The sequence below is a fragment of the Aquarana catesbeiana genome, linkage group LG08 (assembly GCF_042186555.1).
Source record: "Aquarana catesbeiana isolate 2022-GZ linkage group LG08, ASM4218655v1, whole genome shotgun sequence".
Lineage (NCBI taxonomy): Eukaryota > Metazoa > Chordata > Amphibia > Anura > Ranidae > Aquarana > Aquarana catesbeiana.
In genome coordinates this window covers 77,474,009-77,488,287 of record NC_133331.1, presented here as the reverse complement: position 1 = coordinate 77,488,287, position 14,279 = coordinate 77,474,009, and the positions used below count along the sequence as shown (strand labels likewise).

Below are 14,279 nucleotides of genomic sequence, written 5' to 3'. Positions count from 1 at the left end.
GGCAGAATGGCACGGGCAGGCAAAATCAAGTATCTGGTACGTGATCTGCTTCCCGGTGCCCGAGGCGGTCGGCTGCGTAAGGGGAGCGATCCAGGCTGAGGGGGAGACCACTCATTCGTGGCCACACTCTCGCGATCGCTCCCAACGAGTGAGAATCTTCCTCTGCTGCTGTAATGTAAACAGCGGCAGAGCAAGTGATATCATCTCTCCTCGGTTCGGTATTTTCTGTTCCGGCGCCGAGGAGAGAAGACATCTGAGTAAGTGCACACACACTAGGCACACATTTCACCCCCCGATCAACCCCCCCACCCCCCGTCACAGTGACACCAATAGTAATAATATAATAATTTTTTTTTTTTCTGATTACTGCATTGGTGTCAGTTTGGGACAGTTATAAGTGGTAGCGCAGTTAGTGTTAGCCCCCTTTAGGTCTAGGGTACCCCCCTAACCCCCCCTAATAAAGTTTTAACCCCTTGATCACCCCCTGTCGCCAGTGTCACTAAGCAATCGTTTTTCTGATCACTGTATTAGTGTCACTGGTGACGCTAGTTAGGAAGGTAAATATATAGGTTCGCCGTCAGCGTTTTATAGCATCAGGGACCCCCATATACTACCTAATAAAGGTTTTAACCCCTTGATTGCCCCGCTGAACCCTGCACTCTACATAGCACAATGCACTCTGTACAGAGTACACACCTGAACCCTGCACTCTGTATGTAGAGCACTGCTGAACATTGTACTCTGTACACACCCGAACCCTTCACCCTGTACGTAGAACACTGCTGAACATTGCACTCGGTACGCAGTACACACTTGAACCCTTCACTCTGTACATAGAGCACTGCTGAACACTGTACTCTGTACACAGTACACACCTGAACCCTTCAATCTGTACGCAGAACACTGCTGAACATTGTAATCTGTATACAGTACACACCTGCACCCTGCACTCTGTACGTAGAGCACTGCTGAACATTGTACTCTGTACACAGTACACACCTGAACCCTGCACTCTGTAGGTAGAGCTCTGCTGAACACTGTACTCTGTACACAGTACACACCTGAACCCTGCACTCTGTACGTAGAACACTGCTGAACATTGTAATCTGTACACAGTACACACCTGAACCCTGCACTCTGTAAGTAGAGCACTACTGAACACTGTACTCTGTACACAGTACACACCTGAACCCTGCACTCTGTACATAATGCACTCCTGAACTCTGCATGTACACAGAGAACTGCTGAACACTGCACTCTGTATGCAGCACACTTCTGAAGACTGCACTTTGTACACAGCGCACTTCAAAAGACTGCATTTTGTACACAGCACACTCCTAAAACCTGTAATCGGTACACAGTGCTCACCTGAACCCTGTACTCTATGTAGAGTACCGCTGAACCCTGCACTCTACGTAGCACAATGCACTCTTTAGAGAGTACACACCTGAACCCTGCATTCTGTATGTAGAGCACTGCTGAACATTGTACTCTGTACACAGTACACACCTGAACCCTCCACTCTGTACGTAGAACACTGCTGAACATTGTAATCTGTACACAGTACACACCTGAACCCTGCACTCTGTACGTAGAGCACTGCTGAACACTGTACTCTGTACACAGTACACACCTGAACCCTTCACTCTGTACGTAGAACACTGCTGAACATTGTAATCTGTACACAGTACACACCTGAACCCTGCACTCTGTACGTAGAGCACTGCTGAACACTGTACTCTGTACACAGTACACACCTGAACCCTGCACTCTGTACGTAGAACACTGCTGAACATTGTACTCTGTACACAGTACACACCTGAACCCTTCACTCTGTACGTAGAACACTGCTGAACATTGTACTCTGTACACAGTACACACCTGAACCCTTCACTCTGTACGTAGAACACTGCTGAACATTGTAATCTGTACACAGTACACACCTGAACCCTGCATAGAGTACTATGAACACTGTACTCTGTACACTGTACACCTGAACCATGCACTCTGTACGTAATGCACTCCTGAACTCTGCATGTACACAGAGAACTGCTGAACACTGCACTCTGTATGCAGCACACTCCTGAAGGCTGCACTCTGTACACAGCACACTACTGAACACTGCACTCTGTATGCGGCACACTCCTGAAGGCTGCACTCTGTACGCAGCACACTACTGAAGATTGCACTCTGTATGCAGCACACTTCTGAAGGCTGCACTTTGTACACAGCGCACTTCAAAAGACTGCATTTTGTACACAGCACACTCCTGAAACCTGTAATTGGTACACAGTGCTCACCTGAACCCTGTACTCTATGTAGAGTACCGCTGAACCCTGCACTCTACGTAGCACAATGCACTCTTTAGAGAGTACACACGTGAACCCTGCATTCTGTATGTAGAGCACTGCTGAACATTGTACTCTGTACAGAGTACACACCTGAACCCTTCACTCTGTACGTAGAACACTGCTGAACATTGTAATCTGTACACACCTGAACCCTGCACTCTGTACGTAGAGCACTGCTGAAAACTGTACTCTGTACACAGTACACACCTGAACCCTGCACTCTGTACGTAGAACACTGCTAAACATTGTAATCTGTACACAGTACACACCTGAACCCTGCATTCTGTACGTAGAGCATTACTGAACACTGTACTCTGTACACACTTGAACCATGCACTATGTACGTAATGCACTCCTGAACTCTGCATGTACACAGAGAACTGCTGAACACTGCACTCTGTATGCAGCACACTCCTGAAGGCTGCACTCTGTACACAGCACACTACTGAACACTGCACTCTGTATGCGGCACACTCCTGAAGGCTGCACTCTGTACGCAGCACACTACTGAAGATTGCACTCTGTATGCAGCACACTTCTGAAGGCTGCACTTTGTACACAGCGCACTTCAAAAGACTGCATTTTGTACACAGCACACTCCTGAAACCTGTAATTGGTACACAGTGCTCACCTGAACCCTGTACTCTATGTAGAGTACCGCTGAACCCTGCACTCTACGTAGCACAATGCACTCTTTAGAGAGTACACACGTGAACCCTGCATTCTGTATGTAGAGCACTGCTGAACATTGTACTCTGTACACAGTACACACCTGAACCCTTCACTCTGTACGTAGAACACTGCTGAACATTGTAATCTGTACACAGTACACACCTGAACCCTGCACTCTGTACGTAGAGCACTGCTGAAAACTGTACTCTGTACACAGTACACACCTGAACCCTGCACTCTGTACGTAGAACACTGCTGAACATTGTAATCTGTACACAGTACACACCTGAACCCTGCATTCTGTACGTAGAGCATTACTGAACACTGTACTCTGTACACACTTGAACCATGCACTATGTACGTAATGCACTCCTGAACTCTGCATGTACACAGAGAACTGCTGAACACTGCACTCTGTATGCAGCACACTCCTGAAGGCTGCACTCTGTACACAGCACACTACTGAAGATTGCACTCTGTATGCAGCACACTTCTGAAGGCTGCACTTTGTACACAGCACACTCCTGAAGGCTGCACTCTGTACGGAGCACATTCTCATGAAGGCTGCACTCTGTACACAGCACACTCCAAAAACCTGCATTTTGTACACAGCACACTTCTAAAACCTGTAATCGATACACAGTACACACCTGAACCCTGCACTCTGTACATAATGCACTCCTGAACTCTGCATGTACACAGAGAACTGCTGAACACTGCACTCTGTATGCAACACACTCCTGAAGGCTGCAATTTCTACACAGCACACTCCTGAAGGCTGCACTCTGTATGCAGCACACTCTCATGAAGGCTGCACTCTGTACACAGCACACTCCAAAAGGCTGCATTTTGTACACAGCACACTTTTGAAACCTGTAATCGATACACAGTGCACACCTGAACCCTGTACTCTACGTAGAGCACCGCTGAACCCTGCACTCTACGTAGCACAATGCACTCTGTACAGAGTACCCTGAACCCTGCACTCTGTATGTAGAGCACTGCTGAACATTGTACTCGGTACGCAGTACACACCTGAACCCTTCACTCTGTACGTAGAGCACTGCTGAACACTGTACTCTGTACACACCTGAACCCTTCACTCTGTACGTAGAACACTGCTGAACATGGTAATCTGTACACAGTACACACCTGAACCCTGCACTCTGTTCGTAGAGCACTGCTGAACGCTGTACTCTGTACACAGCTGAACCCCGCACTCTGTACATAATGCACTCCTGAACATTGCATGTACATAGAGAACTACTGAACTCTGCAGTCTGTATGCAGCACACTCTTGAACTCTGAAAGCAGCGCAATGCCAGGCTCAGGTGCCATTACTTTCAAAGGCACTTAATGCATGATGCAGTTTTGCCACCAGTCATGGCAATCGCGGCAAATCACATTACACAAAGCTTGTTGCTCAAAAGAAACACCTTTTTGGGCCACAAGCTACATGCGATGAGATTTGCTGTGTGATAAATCACGTGCCAATCGTGGCAAAACCACACGTTTTAGATGTCATTGAAAATAATGTCACTTGAACCTGCGTTTTGCCATTGTAGTGCGTTTTGAGATCCCAAAACACCCAGGGGTGAATGGAGCCCTAGATGCAGAAAAAACCTCCCACTGCCAGCGCGTCTAGCCGCAGCAGTGTTTTGGCAGAAAAAAGCTTGACGTGTGTAAATGCCCGTTGATGCTAGGCGTGAGAAGTGCTTGAGCATTACAGAATTCATTTCAATGGCTAGAATAGATTATTATTTTGGCCAATTAAATTAATTAATGCCAAAGCGCTTGAAGCGCCTAAATGTGTTTAGACACGTCTAAGTGCGTCAAGCATTTCTTCTGGCAAAACACTGCGGCCAGGAGGAAAGGCGTTTAGGAGAGCAAAGCCCTTGTGTGCACGGGGCGTAAGAATTGTTAAGCTTAAAGAGGAGTTTCGTCTGCAGAAAAAAAAACCTAAAAGTCAGCAGCTACAAATACTTTAGCTGCTGACTTTTAATATTAGGACACTTACCTGTCTGGGGATCCAGCAATGTTGGCACCCCAGCCGATTTTCGAATCGGCTAAGTGGGGTGCTACTGCCATTCATCGTAAGGGAGACTGGCGGTGAAGCCTTTGGGCTTCACAGCCGGTTCCCTACTGCGCATGTGCGAAGCGCATTCTATTCTAACTGGCCCGGAGGTGGGGGAAGGAGGAGGGGGAGCCGAATTTCTGAGGGACGGCCTGTTAAAAACAGGTACCAGTTCCCCCCCCCCCCCTTGAGAGCTGCCAAATGTGGCACTAGAGGGGGGGAGGAAGCAGATAAGTGGACGTTCCACTTTTGGGTGGAACTCCGCTTTAACCACTTCAGCCCCGGAAGATTTACCCCCTTAATGACCAGGCCATTTTTTGCGATTCGGCACTGCGTCGCTTTAACTGACAATTGCTTGGTCGTGCGACATTGTACCCAAACAAAATTGACATCCTTTTTTCCCCCCACAAATGGAGCTTTACTTTGGATGTATTTGATCACCTCTGAAGTTTTTAGATTTTGTGCTGTAAACAAAAAAAGAGCGTCAATTTTGAAAAAAAAAAAAAACATTATTTTTTTTTACTTTTTACTATAATAAACATCCAAAAAAAATCAGTTTAGGCCAATATGTATTCTTCTACATATTTTTGGTAAAAAAAATCGCAATAAGCATTTATTGATTGCTTTGTGCAAAAGTTATAGCGTCTACAAAATAGGGGATGGATTTATGGCCTTTTTATTATTATTTTTTACTAGTGATCAGCGATTTTTAGTGGGACTGCGACATTGCAGCGGGCAGATCGGATTGTGACATTTATACAGCGATCAGTGCTATAAAAATGCACTGATTACTGTATAAATGTCACTGGCAGGGAAGGGATTAACGCTAGGGGGGTGATCAAGGGGTTAGGTGTTCCCATAGCTCCCAACTGTCCCTGATTTGGAGGGACTGTCCCTGATATTGAACAATGTCCCTCTGTCTCTCATTCCTCCTCATTTGTCCCTCAATTTGGTCTGATCTCTATATAGTTGTATATAAAATGCACTTTTTATCTTTCAAAAAGCGTTTCCCAGCGCTAAACCTTTCATCCAAATTTTAAATTGCTGCATTTGAAAATTTTAAAAGCCAATATAAAGGAATAGTAGTGGTAAAAAAAAGTCCCTTGTGGATTTAATTAACATCTTTTTTTGGTTAATTCTCCTTTAAGGGGGTGTGGCAGGGGGCATGCCCTATGCCTACATACATTTGCTAGTAGGTGTCCCTCATTCCCATCTCAAAATGTTGGGAGGTATGTGTTCCTTAGGGAGGTGTTTCTAACTGTGGGGGGGTGTGTAATGACTGGAGGAGGAGAGAGATCGCTGTTCCTGATCACTAGGAACAGACGATCGCTCTCTACTCCCCTGACAGAACGGGGATCTGTTTGTTTACATTGACAGATGCCTGTTCTGGCTCTCTGTGGACCGATCGCGGGTGGCCAGCCACACATATCAGCTCCCCTGCCGTGCAGTGGGCATGCGCGCCTGCTATAGCTGTTAAAGGGACCGACGTACGGCTACGGTGAATCGCGGGATCGAGCCGACCTGCCGCAGTATAATGACGGTGGCTGGTTGGCAAGCGGTTAAATATAATACATTTTGTTTTTGGGTTTAAAGCAGAATTGAACCCTCCTATCGTTTTCAGCCAAGGATGCTGCCATCTTGGCCCCTGTTTGATCTTCATCTGCCATGATGCTGCACATGTGATCAGTTATGACACCAGCCATTGGATGGTTGTACAGTTTGGTTGAGGACACAAGCACATAGGACAGTTACATTCCTGACACGTGCTGGAATGTAACTATTTTTTAAACTGATAAATGGATGGATTTAGTCCCGCTTCAATACCGCCCTGACACTGATCCTGAGAACTAGGAACACAAACAGTTGCACATCTGTAGTTTGCCCCCTACGCACTCCCAGCACAGGGACTGAGCTGTCACAGATAGCTCCCGGACTCTGTGATCTGTGGATGGTTCCCCAATGATATGACCATGTGATTGAGAAGTCCATCCTGCCTCCCAGCAATGAGACCCTATGTATCTATGTAATATGAGGTTAGCACTAAACAATCCATAATATTTATATCCAATTGCACTGCCCTTATATTATTTACATAATAATTGGCAGATCTAAAGGAGATTGTATGGTGTATGTTCAGCTTACAAATGATTGTACAATCAGACTGAAACTTTTCTGTTCAGCTTTCTATTGATTTGAGTGTACAAGAAATCCTATCCCCTGCCAGAGGGTGTCATTGTACACCTATCCCCTGTACACAGGGCACCCAGGGAGCACAGCACAGGGACAGTCACAGACTCTGTCAGGAAGAGGGACCTCCCCTCCGTTCCCATAACAACACACCGAAAGGTGAGGAGGGAGTGGTCACGTGTTCAGGAAGTCGTCCAGTCTGAGGGGAAATGACGTCAGGGGCTGAGAGAAAGAGCCAGACAGAGAGGGAGAAGCTGAGTTCGGAGTGAGCGGCGGGGAGAGGTCAGAGGTCAGCGCGGGACCGAAGAGGGGAAAGGTCAGGAGGTCAGTGCTGGAGCGAGAGGCTTCCCACGTCACAACGGGAGAGGAGGGGCGGGCTCTGTCCGGTCTATATGTGAGGAGCTCCTCCCCCTCTGTGTACACTCACCTATCAGTATTATGTGTGGAGCCGGTGTCACCGCCTGTCTCCATACCGAGGAGGCCGGGGCCCGCCGCTCTGTATGTGTGGGGGCTGTGTACATAGGTCTGCATTGTACACCCATCATCTGTATACCCATCTGTGTACATTGTATATACACAGGTCTGCATTGTATACCCATCATCTGTGTACAATGTACACCCATCATCTGTATACTCATCTGTATACATTGTGTATACACAAGTCTGCATTGTATACCCATCATCTGTGTACTCATCATCTGTATACACTGTATACCCATCATCTGTGTACATTGTATATACACAGGTCTGCATTGTATACCCATCATCTGTATACACTGTGTACTCATCATCTGTGTACCCATCATCTGTGTACAATGTATACCCATCATCTGTGTACAATGTACACCCATCATCTGTATACTCATCATCTGTATACATTGTGTATACACAGGTCTGCATAGTATACCCATCATCTGTGTACACAGGTTACATTGTATACATGGAGGTCAGACCCATGATCTGTATACAGTGTGTATAGACAGGTTACATTGTATACATGGAGGCCTGACCCATGATCTGTATACAGTGTGTATAGACAGGTTACATTGTATACATGGAGGCCTGACCCATGATCTGTATACAGTGTGTATAGACAGGTTACATTGTATACATGGAGGTCAGACCCATGATCTGTATACAGTGTGTATAGACAGGTTACATTGTATACATGGAGGCCTGACCCATGATCTGTATACAGTGTGTATAGACAGGTTACATTGTATACATGGAGGTCAGACCCATGATCTGTATACAGTGTGTATAGACAGGTTACATTGTATACATGGAGGTCAGACCCATGATCTGTATACAGTGTGTATAGACAGGTTACATTGTATACATGGAGGTCTGACCCATGATCTGTATACAGTGTGTATAGACAGGTTACATTGTATACATGGAGGTCAGACCCTACATGGACTGAGCCGCTGGTCCCAGTTTGACACCCATGCGGGTGTATGTTGCAGAACGCACTCTGGAGATGACAAAAGCTGGTGGAGCTGTGTATGGTAAGCAATCGGCTTGTTTTTTGTCAGAGCTTAATTGAACAAGCTGAAGTTAAAAGCTAATTGGCCACCATGAACAGCTGCACCAGATTTTGCTCTCTCTAGTTTTAGTAATTCAACACCACTGTGTGCTTAGAGGAGCATGCACCCCCATGGCTGTCAAATTGGAACCAGTGGCTGTGTCTGTGTACTGCTGCGTTTCGGTTAGAGGTCGACCGATATATCGGCCGGCCGATATATCGGCCGATATTTTGCGTTTTTTACTTAATCGGCATCGGCCGATTGTGCTGATAAAAAAGGCCGATTGTAACTTCAGCCGTGACTAAATCTTTTCTGACACTTGTTGCTTACAAGTAAAAATCCTGTATTTTCTGCTAGAAAATCACTTAGAACCCCCAAACATTATATATATTTTTTTTAGCAGAGACCCTAGGGAATAAAATAGCGGTTGTTGCAATATTTTATGTCACGCGGTATTTGTGCAGCGGTCTTTCAAACGCAATTTAAAAAAAAAAAAATACAGTAATGAATTAAAAAAAAAAAACTAATCAGTAAAGTTAGCCCATTTTTTTTTCGTCCAAAAGTTTTGATTACCTGTTTTTGTGTATTTAATATTTAAGATAGTTTTTTTTTTTTTTCTAAATTATACATACAAGTGAACTGATTGGAGGTTTGTTTTGTTTAATGTTTAAATGTAAAAAATTTTCTGTATCACTTAAGGTTGCTTTCACACTGGAGCGGGCAGGCGTTGATGGTAAAACGCTGCTAGTTTTAGCGGCACTTTACCGTCATTTTAGAGGCACTATTCGGCTGCTAGCGGGGCGCTTATAACCCAGCTAGCGGCTGAGGAAGGGGTTAAATGCACCCCTGAAGCGCCGCTGCCAAAACGCTTTGCAGGCGCTTCGGCAGCGGTGCGCATTCATTTCAATGGGCAGGAGTGGTGGTATAAACCGCTCCAAAGATGCCGTTTGCAGGACTTTTTTTTACATCCTGCCAGCGCATCGCCTCAGTGTGAAAGCACTCGGGATATCACACTGAGACTGCAGGGGAGCCGTTTTACAGGCACTTTACAGGCGCTCTTTTTAGCCCAAAAGCGCCTGAAAAACGCCCCAGTGTGAAAGGGGTCTAACTGTTAGATTTTATGAGATGAAGGGAAAAAAAAAAAAAAATCGGCCAAATATATCGGCCCAAAAAAAATCGGCATCACATATTGGAATCGGCCACCGCGATTTCTAAATATCGGCATCGGCCAGAGAAAAACCCATATCGGTCGACCTCTAGTTTCGGTAGACATGAATGTGACTTATTATTATTATACAGGATTTATATACCGCCAACAGTTTGTGCAGCACTTTACAACATAAAGGGCAGGCAGTACAAATACAATTCAAAACAGGGGGAATCAGAAGGCCCTTCTTGTTAGAGCTTATGCACAAAACACTTGCAACATTCATGTGGGCAAAGGTTTCCCTTCACACCGGTGTATGGATAGGTCTGCCTGTGTGAATGAGGGCGGGTTCACACTGGTATGACAAACGCTCCGACATTGGAAGCTCATGTCGCATGACGTGTGAAAATAAATGTTTCCCTATGGGAGCCGTCCTAACTAGTCCGACACAAGTCGGTCTGACATTGAAAATGCTCCCTGCACTACTTTGGTCTGACTTTAACCCAATTTAATCCCTTAGAATATCACTAAAGTCGGATCACCGTCTTGACTGATCGGACTTTGGCATGCAACTTGTGCTCTGATGATCTTGAAGGGGAACCCCACGCCAAATTAAAAAATAAAAACGGCATGGGTTCCCCCTCCAAGATAATACCAGGCCCTTCGGGTGTGGAAAAAAACCCCAAAATCCATACCAGGCCCTTATCCGAGCACACAGCTGGCATGTCAGGAAAGTGGGCGGGGACAAGCGAGTGCCCCCCAAACCGTACCAGACCAGACCACACCACATGCCCTCAACATGGGGGGTGGGGGCACCGGGGGGGCCCAAAGCACCTTGTCCACATGTTGATGTCACATGGCCTCTTCCCAACAACCCTGGCTTTTGGTTGTCGGGGTCTGTGGGCGGGGGGCTTATCGAAATCTGGAAGACTTGTGTCTGTTTACACCCAGTTAACTCAGGATCTGATCTGGCAAAAAAAAAAAAGGAAGGGGATAATTTCCCTTCATCTGGTTACATACCACTGCCAGTCTGCCATAGAGGCTGTGTACATGTCTGCTCTGCATTAGCGGAGCAGACATGGACCTGTTATCCGGCCGTTCTGCTCAGCTCTGTAGAGGATGAGTGGACGTATCCCTTTCTGAGCAAAACCAGATCCCACCCATATGAAAGGGGCCTAGCAATCTCCTGCAGCTTTCCTTAACCCTTGACTACACCTGTAGCTTTTCACAAGGCTCTGATTAATAGTGTGTCAGCAGTCTCTGACAATCCTCTGTAGCTTTACTTGTACTAAAAAATGACATGTGCCCCCATGGGAATGTTAGGGAGTGCACTTGAGGCCTCCTATATCTAGCAAGTTGACCACCGCTGATTTGCACTGTATGTTTTGGCACAGATGTAATGCATTATTGTCCCTATACCTTTACACTGTATCTGCACATTGTATCCTGCTCTAATCTACACGCTGCATACATTTATATGGAACCACACCAATTACAGTGGGGCAAAAAAGTATTTAGTCAGTCACCAATTGTGCAAGTTCTCCCACTTAAAAAGATGAGAGAGGCCTGTAATTGTCATCATAGGTATACCTCAACTATGAGAGACAAAATGTGGAAACAAATCCAGACAATCACATTGTCTGTTTTTTGAAAGAATTTATTTGCAAATTATGGTGGAAAATAAGTATTTGGTCACCTACAAACAAGCAAGATTTCTGGCTCTCACAGACCTGTATCTTCTTCTTTAAGAGGCTCCTCTGTCCTCCACTCATTACCTGTATTAATGGCACCTGTTTGAACTTGTTATCAGTATAAAAGACACCTGTCCACAACCTCAGTCACACTCCAAACTCCACTATGGTGAAGACCAAAGAGCTGTCAAAGGGCACCAGAAACAATATTGTAGACTTGCACCAGGCTGGGAAGACTGAATCTGCAATAGGCAAGCAGCTTGGTGTGAAGACATCAATTGTGGGAGCAATAATTAGAAAATGGAAGATATACAAGACCACTAATAATCTCCCTCGATCTGGGGCTCCACGCAAGATCTCACCCCGTGGGGTCAAAATGATCACAAGAACGGTGAGCAAAAATCCCAGAACCACACGGGGGGACCTAGTGAATGACCTGCAGAGAGCTGAGACCAATGTAACAAAGGCTACCATCAGGGACTCAGATCCTGCAGTGCCAGATGTGTCCCCCTGCTTAAGCCCCCTTTCACACGAGGCGGACTCCGTTTCTATGGAGCCTGCCTCGGTCCACCGGCTCAGTGGGAGATCTGTCCGTTGATCTCCGCTGAGCCGGCGGATGACAGGTCCCTCTCTGCTCACTGAGCGGGGAGGGGCTTGTCAGGCGCCTCTGCTGCCTATGGAGGGATTGGATGAATGCTGTCTGTTTTCATCCGATCTCACCCGATCCGCCAGCGACGGACCTGGACGTAGAGCCATTCGTCTGCTTTTAGCGGATCGGACGGGGTCGGATCTCAGCGGAGATGCCTCCGCTGACATCCGACGCTCCATAGACTAACATGGAGCGCCGTTCAGGTCCGCCGTCAAAACTGACAGGCGGACCTGAAAGGTCCAATCGTGTGAAAGGGGCCTTAGCCAGTACATGTCCGGGCCCGTCTGAGGTTTGCTAGAGAGCATTTGGATGATCCAGAAGAGGATTGGGAGAATGTCATATGGTCAGATGAAACCAAAGTAGAACTGTTTGGTAGAAACACAACTTGTCGTGTTTGGAGAAGAGAGAATGCTGAGTTGCAACCAAAGAACACCATACCTACTGTGAAGCATGGGGGTGGCAACATCATGCTTTGGGGCTGTTTCTCTGCAAAGGGAACAGGAAGACTGATCCGTGTACATGAAAGAATGAATGGGGTCATGTATTGTGAGATTTTGAGTGCAAACCTCCTCCCATCAGCAAGGGCATTGAAGATGAAATGTGGCTGGGTCTTTCAGCATGACAATGATCCCAAACACACCACACGGGCAATGAAGGAGTGGCTTCGTAAGAAGCATTTCAAGGTCCTGGAGTGGCCTAGCCAGTCTCCATATCTCAACCCCATAGAAAACCTTTGGAGGGAGTTGAAAGTCCGTGTTGACCAGCGACAGCCCCAAAATATCACTGCTCTAGTAGAGATCTGCATGGAGGAATGGGCCAACATACCAGCAACCGTGTGTGACAACCTTGTGAAGACTTACAGAAAATGTTTGACCTCTGTCATTGCCAACAAAGGCTATATAACAAAGTATTGAGATGAACTTTTGATATTGACCAAATACTTATTTTCCACCATAATTTGCAAATAAATTCTTTCCAAATCAGGCAATGTGATTGTCTGGATTTGTTTCCACATGTTGTCCCTCATAGTTGAGGTATACCTATGATGACAATTACAGGCCTCTCTCATCTTTTTAAGTGGGAGAACTTGCACAATTGGTGGCTGACTAAATACTTTTTTGCCCCACTGTATGTACTGAGGTGTAGGTCTGTTTTTTTTTTATTTTCATACCCTACACTGTGTGTACATTGTGTTGTGCTGCATGCATTCATGTATATCGGCACAGGGTAGGTATGCACACCGATAACGTGTGTTATTGTCCCTGTACTCTACAGTATGTGTGTATTGCATCTTGCTGCAATCTACAGGCTGAATGCATTTGTGTATTACATCTGGCCATTCTTGTGATCTATGTAAGTGTAGGTTTACACACAGACCTCATTTACTATGTATTGTGTACACACAGGCTGCAAACATTTATATTCCAGTTTGAGGGCAGTCATTTTTGTCATGTTTATGCATAGTTGTATACACGTACATAGCAATGCTATCACAGCACTTGTATATTGCATTGTGATTGCATACTGCAGTCTATAGGCTGTGTATATTTGTACACTAGTTCAGGAGCTCCGTCATCTTTTCATGAGAATGTATGTGCTTACACAAATCTTATATTTTATTATGTGCATAACTATAACGATATGTGTGAAGGATATGGGCAAATATCTGATTACAGTACTATCATTTAAAATATATATGTGTTGCTTCTGAAAATGTCACTGCAATCTGCTGGCTGCTTTTATTCATATAATGCTTTAGGTTCTTGGTTACATCATGTATCCTATAACTGATGTCTTCGACCTTTGTGCATTCAGAGACTGGCTATAGAGATGTGTGACTATACGGACTGATACACTCCAGGAAATGTGAAAACTCTCCCTTTCAGTGGGGCTGTGTCTGCACTACAAGGGTTAAATGCGTTATGTATTCTAGGGGACTGTAAAAACACTTTTACTTATCTGTTCCTCTTCTACCTGAGCAA

General features: G+C 45.7%; 1 protein-coding gene across 7 annotated transcripts in view; it reads left to right on the top strand.

Moving 5' to 3' along the window:
• Nucleotides 1-7,449: 7,449 nt before the first annotated feature.
• Nucleotides 7,450-14,279, top strand: part of PHC1 (polyhomeotic homolog 1) — a 77,907-nt gene continuing 71,077 nt past the window's right edge. For 6 of the 7 annotated variants that reach the window (XM_073596015.1, XM_073596010.1, XM_073596014.1 and 3 more), the window contains exon 1: nt 7,450-7,608. The gene's annotated coding sequence lies outside the window, so the exon portion shown is untranslated. The remainder of the gene's footprint in view (nt 7,609-14,279) is intronic. The other variant, XM_073596008.1, reaches the window with a different exon arrangement.